General features: G+C 37.2%; 1 long non-coding RNA gene across 1 annotated transcript; it reads left to right on the plus strand.

The window, feature by feature from the left end:
- The first annotated feature begins 1,137 nt into the window (after positions 1 to 1,137).
- Positions 1,138 to 13,278, plus strand: LOC119714513 (uncharacterized). Its single transcript, XR_005261788.2, has 3 exons — positions 1,138 to 1,326; positions 8,667 to 8,772; positions 12,223 to 13,278. It is a non-coding gene; the product is annotated as an uncharacterized lncRNA (long non-coding RNA).
- Positions 13,279 to 15,207: the final 1,929 nt, after the last annotated feature.

Consider the following 15,207-nt stretch of genomic DNA (forward strand, 5'->3'; position numbering starts at 1 on the left):
ATCTTTCTCTTTGCTCAGTGGGTTCAGTTCAGGGCAGAGTTTAAAAGTCCCCCACAAATTCTCAGTCTCACAGTTAATTTGGAGAAAACGTGTCTGAAATGCCATGGGCTGTGTGATTACACCTGACAAAAATCTGTAGCAGTTTTAAAGCCACTGTATATTAATTCCTACATAATGCCTAGAATTTCTGTCAGTTGAAATCTGAGCTTTCTTTACCCTCTAAAATCAATTTTCTTTAATAAGAACTCCACTGGGAAAAGGAGCTTTGGAGAGTAGTCCCATAAAAACAAGCTTATTTTTGCTAAGTTTAACCTGAAGGAAGAAATAAATAGTCTTTTGCTTATGTGCACATTAGTATCAGTAAATGGTGTTTTTAACTTGCAATAATATATAGGCAACAATCTTAGCAAACTTTGTATAAGTAAAATGTAATATTTTAACTAAAATTTAAGTCAAGATTAAAACAAAAAAAAATATTTCAGTACGTGGAATAAACAAAATATTTTCATATACTTTATAGGAGGTCTTTAGCACCCAATATTAAAATTTTAAAACAATCATGGAACTGAAACATTCTAAATTTTAAGTCTATGTGCAAGTCTGTGAAGGCTCTAAAAATACTTCTGTCACCCTGGCTCTTGTATTTTATTACTGTAATCATTATTCCTATGGGGAAGAATAAGATGTGAAGAGGTTGGAAACAAACAAGCTTGTGAGGAAATGTATACCTGAATATGCTATTTCATTGGTTTATTCTTAGCAAGACTAAGAGTTATACTTGCAAAGATGAAGGTACTTTGATCAACATAATAAAGGCATTTACCGGATCCTAGATTCACAAACTACTTCTGTTATTCCGTTTGTCTGAATATTATTCATTGAAAGATCAAGAATAATAAATAGGACGTGAAATATCTGGCCAAAGTTCATGTATTAGAACTCATATCACTGCTTTTTTTTTTTTTTTAAAAAAAAAAAAAGTGTTAAAATCAAGTGATCATCACTAGTTATTTAGAATCATAGAATCACTCAGTGGAAAAGACCTCTAATATCATCTAGTCTAATCTTTAACCTAGTACTGACAAGTCCACCACTAAACCATGCTACTAAGTTATACATCAGCACATTTCTTCAAGACCTCCTGGGATGGTGACTTAACTATTTCCCCAGGCAGACTGTTTTAATGCCTTACAACCCTTCCAGTAAAGACTTTTCTCCTACCATCCAACCTCCCCTGGCACAACTTGAGACCATTTCCCCTTGTCTTACCACTTGGTGTTTGGGAGAAGAGACTGATCCCCACCTTGCTACAACCTCCTGTTTAAGGTAAGGAGTACTTTACACTTGTAAAGTACAATAAGGTCTCCCCTGACGCTTCTTTTCTCCAAACTAAACAATCCCAGCTTCCTCAACTGCTCCTCATAAGACCTGTATTTAGGATGCTTAATACAATAGAAATGTGTGAGATATGTATAACTGTTACAGGACATGTTGATCATATACAAGCTTCGATTAGAAGAAAATAATCCTTTTCAAGCCCCATCATTATAAATATACAAAATAAGGTATTTTTTTGCCACTGAAATGTCCATTATCAGACATTGTTCAAAGAGATACAGTTAGGTTGTTTCATCGTAAATGTCTTTTTTGTCCTTTCCTAAGTACATAAAGAATGTTTCTGTGAGACAAAAAAAAAAAAAAAAAAAAAAAAAAAAAAAAAAAAAAACTTTTTCACACTCTCATATTTCTTCTCATATTTCTTTAGGAAGTTTTAACAACTGAAAACAATCCTTAACATTTTTCTTTGCCTCGGCTCTCTCAGCTCTACTGCGCTGTTGTCTCACAGGCCCTAATCTAGTCAGTTCCTGATAAAAATACAACCCTCGCAACATGCCCCAACTAAAACTTAACCAAGTAGGAATTTCAGAAGCAGAGCAATATTTTTCTCCAGTGCTGAAATATGAAAGTTTGGCCAGTTCTGTTCTGGAGATATGTATTTGTAGGAACAAGATATATATATATCAGAGCAAATCCTGTAGCTCAGCACTCAGGAAAGAAGGCCCAATACAAAACTTTGGATGGCATAATTTCGTTACAGACATCCTCAGAACTGATGCTGATGGAAATTGCCAGGGATTAATTTCCTGTGTTTTGAACATAAAACTTCTGAAACAAATACATGCTCTCATGACCCAAGCAAGATATATATCTGACCTTAATAACTTCTTCTGAGATATGCATTCTTTGTGATCAAGTCAATAGTTGCATCAAACAATGACTTTAAGAATTATTAGGTGGACTGCTCTCCTGAATCATTATGAAGATACTTTCCACATTGTTATACATATAATGTTGAGCTACTAGATCAAATGTTTGTCAGCAGTACTTAGCAAAGTACATAGAATTTAAATTGTCACTGAGTCCAAGAAAAACTACTTCTCAAAAAGGAAAACATATTTGATGTTTCCACAGACTATTTCTCTTATTCTCCTTACTAATGAGAAATGAATTATTTTCAATATTAAATATTTACCAAATTCATGCACCACCAGAGAATTAGTTTTATGTTGCCAGCCGTTACAGTATATAGTGCAATATAGACCAGGTCCTGAGCACACTGAATTGAATTGGATCCTGCAACTACTTCACTTCATCTAATGTGTGTTGTCTTGGCCAAAGAGACATGCCTATACAGAGGAGCATCAAAGGAGCATAGGCAAGGACAATTCCAAGTGTAGAAATGCTCTTCAAGTGCAGATAGAGCTGGTATCATCTGACTGCAGCCAGAAATTACTTATGGTGGAAGCAATTTTGTAGCATATGAAAAATAATGCTTTGGTTCATCATACAGAAAACCTGACACAGCACTCTCTGACCTGAGAGAGCTTTGCCAATGATTTACAAATCATTTCCAACCTCTATTAATTTGTGAACACCTTAAAGTTTTTCCATCAACTGGAGGCCATCACTTAGCAAATGCCAGAAGCTCACACAGGCAATGCCAATAGACTCTCTTTCCTTAATTGCTTTTACCTGACTCATCCGCAATGCTCCAGGGATTCTTCCTATGATGAGCTCTGCAGGATGCAGAATGAAAAAAAATACTGAATTTTCAAAATAAATGACAGAAGAAGAACCAAAGGCAGCAGCAATTAGCAGCTGATTTCAGCCAAATTTTATTTCATTTCACCCTCACTGTGGATGAGAGGCTGCTCCTGTGGGAGCCAGGACTAGAGCAGCGGGTATTTGTTAACCATACAGTGCCTTTCACTGGGGTGCTGTCAACCCATCCAAGGTGAGCAGAACAGGTTGGAGGCAACATTTTGACCATGAAAATAATATAGATTGAGACAAACAGATATTCATATTGACATTATTTATTACCAGGAAGAATGTGTAAAGCTAGTGCCTGCTAAATAAGTTTTCAGTACTAAACCTTACTAACTTGACACCTCTTCCAAAGGCCTGTTTCAGTGACCACTGAAAACATAGTAAATAGTCCTGCTGAAGTAACAAACTTTTGAGTCAGGTCCTGAAAGAGTTGCTTCTGCTACTATTGAACAAGACAACCCCTCCCTGCACCAGCCTCCCTCCCCCCCACACCCCAACCTACCACCTATCATAACACCTAAATCGTAACATTTGAAAAGGGGTGCCATCAACTAGCAAATTGCAGTACAATTCCTATGGAATTCTTTCCCACCCTCTTAGAAATCTCAGCACATTAAGATGATTAGAAAAACAACAATCAGAAAAAAAAATAATAATGCCATCCAGGCATTTACATAGAGGATAATATTTTTCCCTTCCAGTTTAGGTACTCAGAATACTGTAGTGTATGTATCCTCACAACATCTATCTGAAGACCAGAAGCAATGAAAAACTGAGGGTAGGAAGTGATGAAGCACATGGCCAAATAAGGAAAAAAAAAAAAAAGTGTCTTGAAAACACTAAGCTTGTAGTCCCATTGTTCTCCCTCAGTGTGTACTGCTTGAATTTTATAACCTGCAGAGAAGACTGAATAATGCAAGAAGCTATTAACACATCGCTCTCCAAATAAAATATGTGCCTTCACCTAACTACTGCTTTTTGTGGGGGATTAGAGGAGTTTCTTTGGACCTTTTCTGTGTCCAGTCCACAAAAATTGCTTTTTCAACCATGGAAACAAAATTAGTCTCTTTTCAAGCAGCTGAAGAAAGTTTTGCACAACATGCAGTTATGCAGGGCCCCACAGAAAAGTTATGCAGAAGCAAGGATTATTGAAGTGAGCAGGCCTTTACCCCATGGTACTTTAGAGCAGTAGGACCACGACATCATTAGCCCTACCCATCGTATATGGTAGGACTTTAATTCATCCAGACCCCAGAGAAGGGGCTGCCATCAGAAAGGTGGTGCTGATAACCTGTTCCTGAGCAATGGATGACCTCTGGTACACACCCTGTTAGAGAGTCTTGATGACCTGGCTGTGAAAGACAATCAGCTTAGAAGGGAAGAAAATGGATGGGAACAAGATTTTGTCTCTGCTTATGCAGTGGAAAATGCAAGACAAGGACAGAAATGTACAATGCATTTAATGATTCTTCCTTGTTTCATACACCAATTACACAGCCTTTAATTCTATGGTTCAGTTGCCAGCATGCCTATAAAGATAGGAACTGTTGCATAAGACTGACTTGGAAAGCCATTTTCTTTGCAAATTAATATACAAGTAGATATCAGTGTAAGGTTTCCTGCAGAACCTTAATTCTGAAGTTAATTGCACATCAGCCAGGCAAAATCACAAACACCACGCAAACAACAAATGGCTTATGCTTCTTTTCTCATTATATACTCATGGTCCAACACCTGGCAAAAGGCCTGTTATCCTATATTGTAAGGGTGCCCTGCTTAAAATGATGGCACTGAAAATAGTGTAGTGGGTTTATATGACAAGGTTTTGATAGAGGGGGACTACAGAGGTGGTTTCTATGAGAATAATACAGAAACTACCCCATGTTAGATAAGGGCCAGTTTCACCCAGCTCCTAAGGGACCCAGTACTGCCAAGAGCCGAGCAACAGTGTTTGTGCCTCTATGAAAGCAGATTGAAGAAAGGGAAAAATACTGCTGTGCTACAGCAGCTCAGAGAGAGGAATAAGAAGCAGCCCTGCAGCCCCCAGGTGAGTGCAGCAGGAGGGCAGGAGGTACCGTAGGCAGGCAGCAGCAGTTCCCCTGCGGGCTGTGCAGGGAGAGGCCCCTGGTGGAGCAGGCTGTCCCCCTGCAGCCCAGGGGTCCCACATGGAGCAGATCTCCACGCTGCAGCCCCCCCATGGGTGGAGGAGCCCCCAGTGGAGCAGGTGGATGTGGCCTGGAGGAGGCTGCGGCCCATGGAGAACCCCTGCAGAAGCAGGCCCCGGGCCAGAGCTGCAGCCCGTGGAGAGGAGCCCACGCAGGAGCAGGGGGGTTTGGGGGGAGATGCTGCCCACCCGTGGGGGACCCGTGCTGGAGCAGTTTGCTCCTGGGGGATGGATGGACCCCATGGTACGGAGCCGTGTGGGAGCAGTTCTTGAAGAAGAGCTGCCTGTGGGCAGACCCCACAGGCTCATTTTGGGAAGGACGGCATCCATGGGAGGGACCCCACGGGGAGCAGGGGCAGAGAGGGACCATGAAAGAATGGCAGAGGAGAAGCACTGTAGACTGACCACAGCCCCCATCCACCCATTTCCCTGTGCTGCCTGTGGGAAGGAAGTAGAAGAAGGGAGGGAAGGAAGAAGATGGGGGTAAGGTGTTTTTTAGTTTGCTTTGTTTCTCACTTCTTGTTAGTAATAGGTGATAAATTTTATTAATCTCCTTATGTTGTGTGTGCTTTGCCTGTGACAATTATTGTTTAGTGATCTCCCTGTCCTTATCTCAGCCCTTGAGTCTGTTTCATTTTCTCCCCCTTTCCCTTTAAAGAGGAGGAGTGAGAGGGTGGTTGTGGTGGAGCTCAGCTGCCCACCTGAGTAAAACCTTAATAGTCCTTTTTGGCGCCCAACATGGGGCTCGAGGAATTTGAGATAAGGATGATAGTTGAGAGAAGTAATTGGCAAAGCATGTCCTGGATATTGTTTATGAATGCAATAGTTGTGAAGAATTTAAGAAAATAATAATTGTGAGGAATATGTTTTGTTGTGATGTGGTGAAGGGACAAGAGTGTTTGTAAATTGTCTGCTTTATTGGTGTCATGATGCCGTTATGTTGGATTTCTATAGTAAAACCACCACAGATGCAAAGAGTGAAAAGGCACAGTCAAGGCAACTGGTCATCACATCGGCATTCAGAATTTCAACTAATTAGACAAGTACTCAGTAATTGTGTGAAAATCGCAGGAACACCATACAAGAAATCTTAGCCCAGAAGACATTTTCTTGAAACTTTCACCAGTCACACTGTTTACAAAAAAAAATTAAGATAATTCTAAAAATATTCCAGTAAATGATTCACTATGCATAGTTATGAATAGTCCAATCATCTCTAACAAGATAGCACTGCTTTGTTTTGGGAAGTTGCACTTCCCAGAAAATTATATATTGACTTCTTAGAATCCTAATGAAAATTAATATAATTTCTCAATATTTGCATATGAATTTTCTTAGACCTTTGTGATTTTTTGGCATATAGAAATATGTTTTTCTTTAGTCCTGCTACTCCTCTTTATTATTGTTTATTTTCTGTCCTAACTTTATTACCAGACATCAAGACTTAACTTCTCCTTTTCCAAATTACACCATTATCAGCCAGAGTTATAATATTAAAAATAGGTATCATATGTTCCTGTTAGTCTGATGGGCTACACCAGTCTCTGATAAAGCACAATAGTAAACCTTTGTAACAGTACTCCAATCTGCTATGACTGAACATTTTTCTTCCTTTTTTTAGACCCAGACAAAAATTTTCCCTATTTACTGTTCTATATATACTTATTCAACTGTTCAATTAAAGAATAACACAAAAGAAAGCATGAAGCTTGTTATTAAAATAAGCAAAACAAAAACAAAAGCAAACAAACAAAAAACAGGTTCCGAAAAGCTTGATGGGTAGCATGTACAAACGATGTAATGTTTTCATCTTCAACCTGTTGTTTTTGTGTTTTTTTTTTTTGATGAAGAAAAAGTGTTATAATGCCTCTCACATTCAGGAAGGTGTTCCACTCTCTTAATTGTGTTGACAGCTACTCTGAGCTCTAAGGTAAAGAGTGGAGGGAATCCAGTAACCTTTGAATTCAGTACCTATGAATCCTTTTAATGGATTTATAGGTTTTGATAAAAGAGCATGAATACACTTCTTGACATTGATAAAATGAACATCTGGAGACAAAGCTCTGTAGGTAATGGTACAGGTTGCATTCCCTAGTAGCTCCACAAACATTCTAATTAAGGCATCAGCCAATCTTCATCTGAACTATGTGGATTGACATTTGCCCTCAGATTTGACTCTCATATAAAACTTTCCATTTTTCTCTTCCCAATGTACAATACAAATAGAAGAGCTGTAATTGAGTTTGAGTGGGAGATGGGGCAAATCAATCACTTGTCACTCTACAGGAGCAAACTAGTCACAACTGAGTGAAGAGTTACTGATTTCTCCCCACCTCTTTGCAAGGGAGCAGCTATTCAAAGTATATAAATGTGAGAAGGTAGATTGAGAACCTCTTTCAAGCAGCTGTTGTATTACAGGCACCACAGGTGGTAAGACAACAGCAGAAGTTAGGGATTGGTGTTTAGAGGTGGAGACTGGTCACTACTAACAACATAATGGAGGAAAAACTAGCCTCTGTTTCTCTACAGTGATATATTTTCTTTAGGGAAAAGTGTTTTTCTCCATAGTAAGACCCCTGTTGATATAAAAAGTTCATTGTGGAGGTTGATATGCAACATCATCCTTTGACAGCAAAGAACAGATTGTTAGCTTTAGTATTAATAATTAGATTTATTCCTGTGCTGAAAAGACTGAATAAATAGTGTTCTAACGATAAATAAATTAAAAAATAAATAATCAACAAACCAGAATATTTGTAAAATGTAGTACAACCTTCTGCAGAGGCAGTCAAATCACTACATATGTTTTGCCAATTGGTAAGCAAAAAATATTGACAGATTTACCACACATTATTCAGCTAATTATGGTGATGATAACAACATTATATCAAATAACAACCAAGGATAAGCCCAAGCATACTGACTCTGATGAGGGAGACTATCAGGTTTCATACACTGGGCTCACCAGCAGCCACAAGTACTTCAGTACTTCAGATTCAGACTTGTTCTAGTTCCCATCACAGCTGGCAGGCTAGTCAGCTGCATATGGAGTAGCTTACACTGTGATTCTGAATCACAGAGATATAAAAACTTGTGGTTGTAAGCTGTATCTGGGTGTCCTGAGGTTTTCCTGAATGTGAGGCAGACAACTGGACATGCCGATAGGGCTGAGTTACAGGGGTCTCCTGCAGCAAAGACAGTCTAGTGAAGTTCACATTTTAGTTTCCTCTCCCACAGAATTTTTCTGATGACCTTTGGATCAGAACTGGGTATGTCAGTTCCCAGCTGTGTGCTGCATCAGGGTATATGAAGGGTATAGTTATTTTGAATTAGGTATATAAAGGGTATGGTTATTTTCTATTACTCTCTCTGACAGAAATATCTACCATAGATATATTTTCAGGATTGATTCCTGGATATGGCCAACCAGGAAAACACCCTGCAGAACTGGACATTAGTAGATATTCTTCAAAATCTCCATAAATCTACGGGAAGAGGTATGTAGCACTGGTATTTTTACCACCTCTGGCCATCTTGGTTTGTCTTTGGGTTATCACAACCCAAAGTCATCTGGCTTGCAAAGATTTGGATTCAAGCTAGCACCAGGTATAAGGTAAATCAGATTACAGAGGACCACATTCCCTCTGGTGTAACAGAGAAGACAAGAAAGTTGTAGTATTGCTCCTATTTAAGCAGTCCTCACCGTACACAGATTGTTCTCTTCAGGAAGGCAAGCTGCCCACAAAAAAAAAAAAAAAACTCCCAAAACTTTTATATAAACTTTTACAGCCCACGCCTACTGATTTCAAAATCATTGAAAGCAGGAAAGAGAAAGGCTATGAGCAATTCTATCTCTGTTGAACCTGAAATGAAAACTAATAATAACCCAAATTATTTCAGGAGCTTTCAAGAGCATTTCTCTATTTTCTTCAGCTAAATTAAAATGAACTCACATGCTCAACTGTGCTTAAGCAAAAATAGTTACCATGGTTACAGTGGAGTTTTTCTAAATGTAGTACAGTATAAGAAATAATCAGCAAAAAAAAAAAATAAAAAATAAATAAAAAAAATAAAAGACCATGTATAAACTGAAGGCAGCTGGACAAGCCTTTTAAAAATACCAAATAAAAAGAAAAACACCTCAGTAAAAATAATTTCTCAAGATTTATACCATTTCCTTTATAACATTGTGAATAAGAACATGGTAAGCGGGAAGGAGGTTGAAAGCAAATACTTGAAAAATCACCTATTTAGCATTTGTAATGCTGGCTAGAAAGGAGCTGACTAGCATATAATATATTAATACAGGTAAGCAAATTAATATACATCCCAAGACACAATTCAATTGAACTATTCTTTACAGAGAGTGCTATTTCAGACATGTAAGGAACATTATTAATCAAAGAAAGCATATTGATTCACAGACACAGGAAAGAAAATACAAACCAAATAGACTATATTTTACAGGCAAGCCCCTGTATACTGAAGAACATCTGCACTCTGGTTCAGATACCCTTTTACTTCTCCACAAGGGAGAACAGCACCAGCATCTCTAAGAACAGCTATTATTTACAGAAGTAAAACATTTTTAATAAGACTGAGTGGCCTAAGAGAAACCTGCTCACAGGTCCCACCTTTTGCTCTATTTCTTTTTCTTTTTTTTTTTTTTTTTTTTTTATGTATTAGATCAATTCCTTTATGAAGAAATTGTGTATATAAGGATACAATCTCTTCAAAAGAGAATCTAATGGTCAATGGAAAGCAAGTTTATTACTAAATAACCTTACTTCTATCTTACTCAATTTATCACCATCACTACACCCCACATCCCACACTGTGATGTTAGAAATGAACAGGGTAAAATGGCTAATACCTTGCCTTGAAAGAGAGGGTGGGAGCCTAACAGAAGCTCCTCCAGATGTGGTATTTCCATCAGGACAAAGAAGGCTAGAAAGAGGAGACGTGATAGTGGCAGTGCCTGTTCATACACCAAGTATAATCCTGCTGGTAATATAATATCCCATGCTTTGGAAATCCCTGCTTTAAGGATGTAGTCCAACAATTTACTTTCAAGAAAACAAAGTCTGACTGATTGACCAGGAAAAACATTATAAGCAGTTAAAAGACAGTACAAAGATGAGGATACTGCATCAGAGTGCAAAATGTCCTTAAATTAGATAGGCACAATTAACTCTGAGTTATAATATAATATATAATTACAATATAATGTTATAATATTCATAACAGAATAATTAATATTTCATAGTGTTTCATAATTGATTTTATCAAATATTTGGATGCCATCTCAAACGTACTTCTGTGAAGTCTTCTGTGTAAGTGAATCAGAGTACAAATTAGTGAGATTTTACTGTAGCCCAAGACTGTGGGAAAGAAAGACAATTTCAGAAATAGACTCTCCATCCAAACCCTGGACCAACAGCTGAAATGAGGGTTAAGAAAAATGGAGTAAGAAAACCTATACACAGAGTCTTTCAGAGTCTCACATTTCCTATCACCCTACACACTACACACACACACACACACAAAATAAAAATAAATAAATAAAAAATATTTTATAGACCAGGGATCAGAGAGTTATTTTAACATTTTCTAAACATCTGATTAAAAAAAAAAAAAAAAAAAAAAAAAAAGGAAAAACCTGAATACTGGATGGCAGAAAGAAAGCAGTTCTGGTTCCTAGATGAACACTTAAAATAAAACATTTTTCTTCAAACAAAATGTATGTTAAAAAAGACAGTGTCTAGCTGTTCCAAAGACATTAGAAATGGTAGAAGTATAGAGCTGTTTGTTACTGTTAAGTGCAGCTGATGAAGAAGGAGATGGTGAGAAGGTGCTAGTACTGTTATTTATTTCCTGATTCTTTCAAAAGTAACATTGGAAAATAATCATCTGTCTGCTGTTGACATATCCAGTCTTTGAGCTCTAGAAAGGGTTAGTGGACTGAGGGGAAAGGATAGTTGGTTTATAGTGTCAACGTCATGTTAAGTGTAACAGAGAGATATTTTTCTTTGCAGGTAAGAAATTCAAGCTTTTTTCTTTATGACAAAGAAAACGTAGGCAGGGAAATCTCAATGGAAGTTTTGAATAATGATTTACCAAATCAGATACTAAAGGATATTTTCTTCTACTTGAGAATAATGTAGCATATTTGGAAACCAATTTTGCATTTAATGTAGAGGAATTCAATATGAAAAATCATATTTTGTTCTTCAGGGCCATGTTACAAGACCAGGGTCTTTATAAAAGCAGTAATTACATTGACTGCATTTTCATTAGAGTTGGGACTGTTACTTTATTATTATTATTATTGTTGTTGTTGTTGTTGTTGTTGTTGTTGTTGTTGTTGAAACCTTTTTATTGTAGCAATGGTGCTACCAGCAACACAAAGGTGTTGAATGTTAGCATTACTATCATTGCTGTTTTCCTTCTCTTTTTTGCTTTCTGAGTAGTCTGAGATATTTTATACATTTTGGGTAATAAAACATAGTCCCACTGGTAAAAGCTGACCTTAAAAAAATTAAGACCACAGCAAAACCACTTGGCCTGAATCCCCTGAGGCTACACAGGATGCTGTTCCTACATGATGTTATAATTGGCAGACCACAGCTAAAATTATTTAAATTAATTTACTGTTCAAAGCTGCAGTGACTTAATGGCTTAAAGTAATACCCCAAATCTCACTTCTAACGAGAAATCTTATATTTTTCTCCTTGGGTAGCTCTTTGCAACTCTCTAGCCTCACAAAATGTGTGATTTATGAAAATATTTAAGGATTTTGTCTACCAAACTTGCTCAGCGTTGGCTTATTTATGGTGATATATGAATTGTCCAAACAGAAAAAATGCAGTGTTCCCTATAAAATTAACTGGTTTAGGTAGAAAAGCTGATTTTCTCCAAACAATAACATGAATTTCTATTGTCCACAGATGATCCTGTTTGTTTTGCAAGAACTCTGGAACCATAAATTAAAAGACCCCACTAGCCTGTCTGGGAATAATCCTAAGCAGCAAACAAAATGATGGGTGTGAGTTACTGCTATCATGCTCCAGAGCTCACCTTCACTATCTGGAAGAAGGGAAAGCAGGACAGAACCATCTTTCTTATTGTCGTTGTGTTACCGGATGCTGAAATGCATTCAATGCCCCAGAGCCTTCATCTTCATGGTCTCACCCAAACCAAGCCAGAAAGTAGCTTCCACATAACATTGTTTCCACCTAGTTTTAAAAATATTTCAGATGTGTGAATTTATTCCTTACTTCTTTTCCTTTGCCACTTTTTAGTGTTTCCCTCCTGCTGTTTAATAAGAACCTTGCTCCAAGTGTTTGGTGCTCCACATGCTCTGGAGCACCAAACACTGTGACTTACTGACCAGAGAGATGACTAGCAGTCTGATATTGAAAAGGGAATGAAAAATCTTTGAGTATCTCAGTTTGATGTTGTGCTAGTCTTTCTCCAGGAATATTTATTCCCAGAAGGGCACTGCAAAGCAAGCCTTAGATATTCTTGTTAATAAGGTTTAAATTACTACTGTCCTCAATTGTTCATCCTCACCCTTACTGGGTTACTTATCCCACAGCAGGAATGGCTGAAGAAATGTGCAAACGCATCTTAGCCTGTCACCTTAGCTTAAAGTGATGATAAAGTGGGTGAGACCTATGGCTGTGATTTTGAGATGAGGTAAAATGCTAGCTTTTTCTCCTGCCTCAGACAAAGGGACAAGAGAGTCAAGTGAGAATGGAAACTCTGACTGCCACAGCAAATGGTAGAGATAATCTGTTAAAGTCTGATGTTGAAGGCACCTTTTCTCTTTATTTTATTTTCTTGTTTTCAAGGATACTGTTCACCTCAGCTAACTTTCTTTTACTCCAAAGCCCAGTTATCTTAATACTTCATAAAAGACTGTGAAATGGTTGGTTTGTTTTTCCATATAAAAATTCTTTACAGCAAAAGCAAAAGCAAATAAAGGTATTGTTTAAAATAAATAAATAAATAAATAAATAAATAAATAAATAAATAAAAGCCCTGCTGAATACTTTGCATTTAAATACAGATTGTTTTCTCCATATTTTTTCCTCCATGTAAAGGAAGGTTAAAAAGACTTTAATAGTGGCTGTTTCCTATGAAACTGCAAACATTTTGGTCTCAGCATTTAATTACTCAAGCCTAATGAACTCTTTAATGGAATACAATAACAGATATGATGTTGCCACATCTATACCTAAGTCCAATTTTCAGATGTTTGAAAATTTCACCAGCAGTTTCATAGCAAATATCTATTAGCTTCACAGCTAGAAATATAACTGAGATCATCCCATTCTGACAGAACATGAGTCACAGTGATTTAAAAACAAAAATCCAAGTAATCTAGAATGCAATAAAGAAAAAGAGAGTCATGGGAGGTTATAACATAGCTTTTTTTTTAGACAAATTATTCTGAGAAAAGTATTTACTTTCTTATTAGAAGGTAAATGGATTTTTTTGTGTGTGTGTGATGAGAAGGGCTCTCACTTTTTCTTTTCTTTTTTTTTTTTTTTCTGCAATCATTATTCAAAAAGTGCTTATTTGGTCCTTCAAGGTACACACTCCTTCAGGAGTACATAGTGTTATGCAATTTTTTACCTCACTTATTTGGAAAATAAAAATAAAAATCAGTAACATAGTGCTTGTGATGGCTATTAGCCTGCAGAGTAGGGCATCCCAGAGCAGGATCTTGTTGACCTGCCTTGCCTGCACTCGAAGTTATTGCCAATAGGATCTTGACATTTTAGTCCAATAACTACCATTTATCTAGATCACCAAACCAGAAAATTAGCACGTCTTGCAACATGAAATTTTAAAAGGAAATCCAAGGGGTGGAGCACTGATTTCCACACAAAAAACACAAGCCTTGGAATACAAGTAGTGTTATCACTATGCTGAATGTTCTGCCCATGAATAAGCAGTATTGCTCATTCCAAAACCGTAACTTCCATATTACCTTTAAATCCCATTGATGTATGGGAAACAGATGACAGTAATGTTGATTGACATTCTTCTAGTTTAAATTTCAATAGATTCTCTTACATGGTACTTTCCATAGCATGGGTTAGTGATGGAACATGGTTGGTCAGGTTGATGGCTGAATTGATGATCTTGAAGGCCTTTTCCAACCTACATGATCCTATTTTCCATACATAAAGTGTACTGTCTTGGCCCTGGATTAGTAACACCCAGAAACAAAATAGCAAGCAAATGAAAACTGGTTCATTTCCAAATTTTCTGTAGGATTACCACAACAGAGACATGGGCCATGCAGTTATAAATCAGTGATGACCTGAATGACACAGTAATTAGGAGCCTGTTAAAAAAAAAAAAAAAAAAAAAAAAAGGTAAGAATAAATATTTTTAATTGTCTTTGAGACCTGAAAAATATAATCTGAAAACTTCAACACCAAGAACTAATTTACAACAGTGGACTAAAATGTGGCTTCATCATGACTCTTTCTCCAGGTCAGTTTTCCCTCCTTTCCGAAATGTTTTCATTCGCCTTGCCTTCTCCTGAGCCCCTGGGACACAAATGTGAGAGTCTGGAGCTTTATGGTATCATGTTGTACTAGCTTTGTTCAGCAAAAAGGAAGGAATGGGAAGTACACTATAAGCACTTGCATGGAAAGTAACAAACACCTCCAAATTCTCATCTGTCGCCTCCTAATTTCTCAACAGGAAGCTGCTATGGGAGATGGCACTGGTTGAGGCTCTCCGTGGTATGTAATATCAGTGCTTTGTAGCCCTTTCATATAATTTTAAATATGTATACATAGCTTTATCTGGTCACCGAGATAACAGCCTGAAAAAGAAAATATTAATTTGACAAAAAATGTTTATTTATTGAGGCCTTGTTCAGTATACATAGACTTTAAATAGTGTACTGT

This window comes from Anas platyrhynchos, chromosome Z (assembly GCF_047663525.1).
Source record: "Anas platyrhynchos isolate ZD024472 breed Pekin duck chromosome Z, IASCAAS_PekinDuck_T2T, whole genome shotgun sequence".
NCBI lineage: Eukaryota > Metazoa > Chordata > Aves > Anseriformes > Anatidae > Anas > Anas platyrhynchos.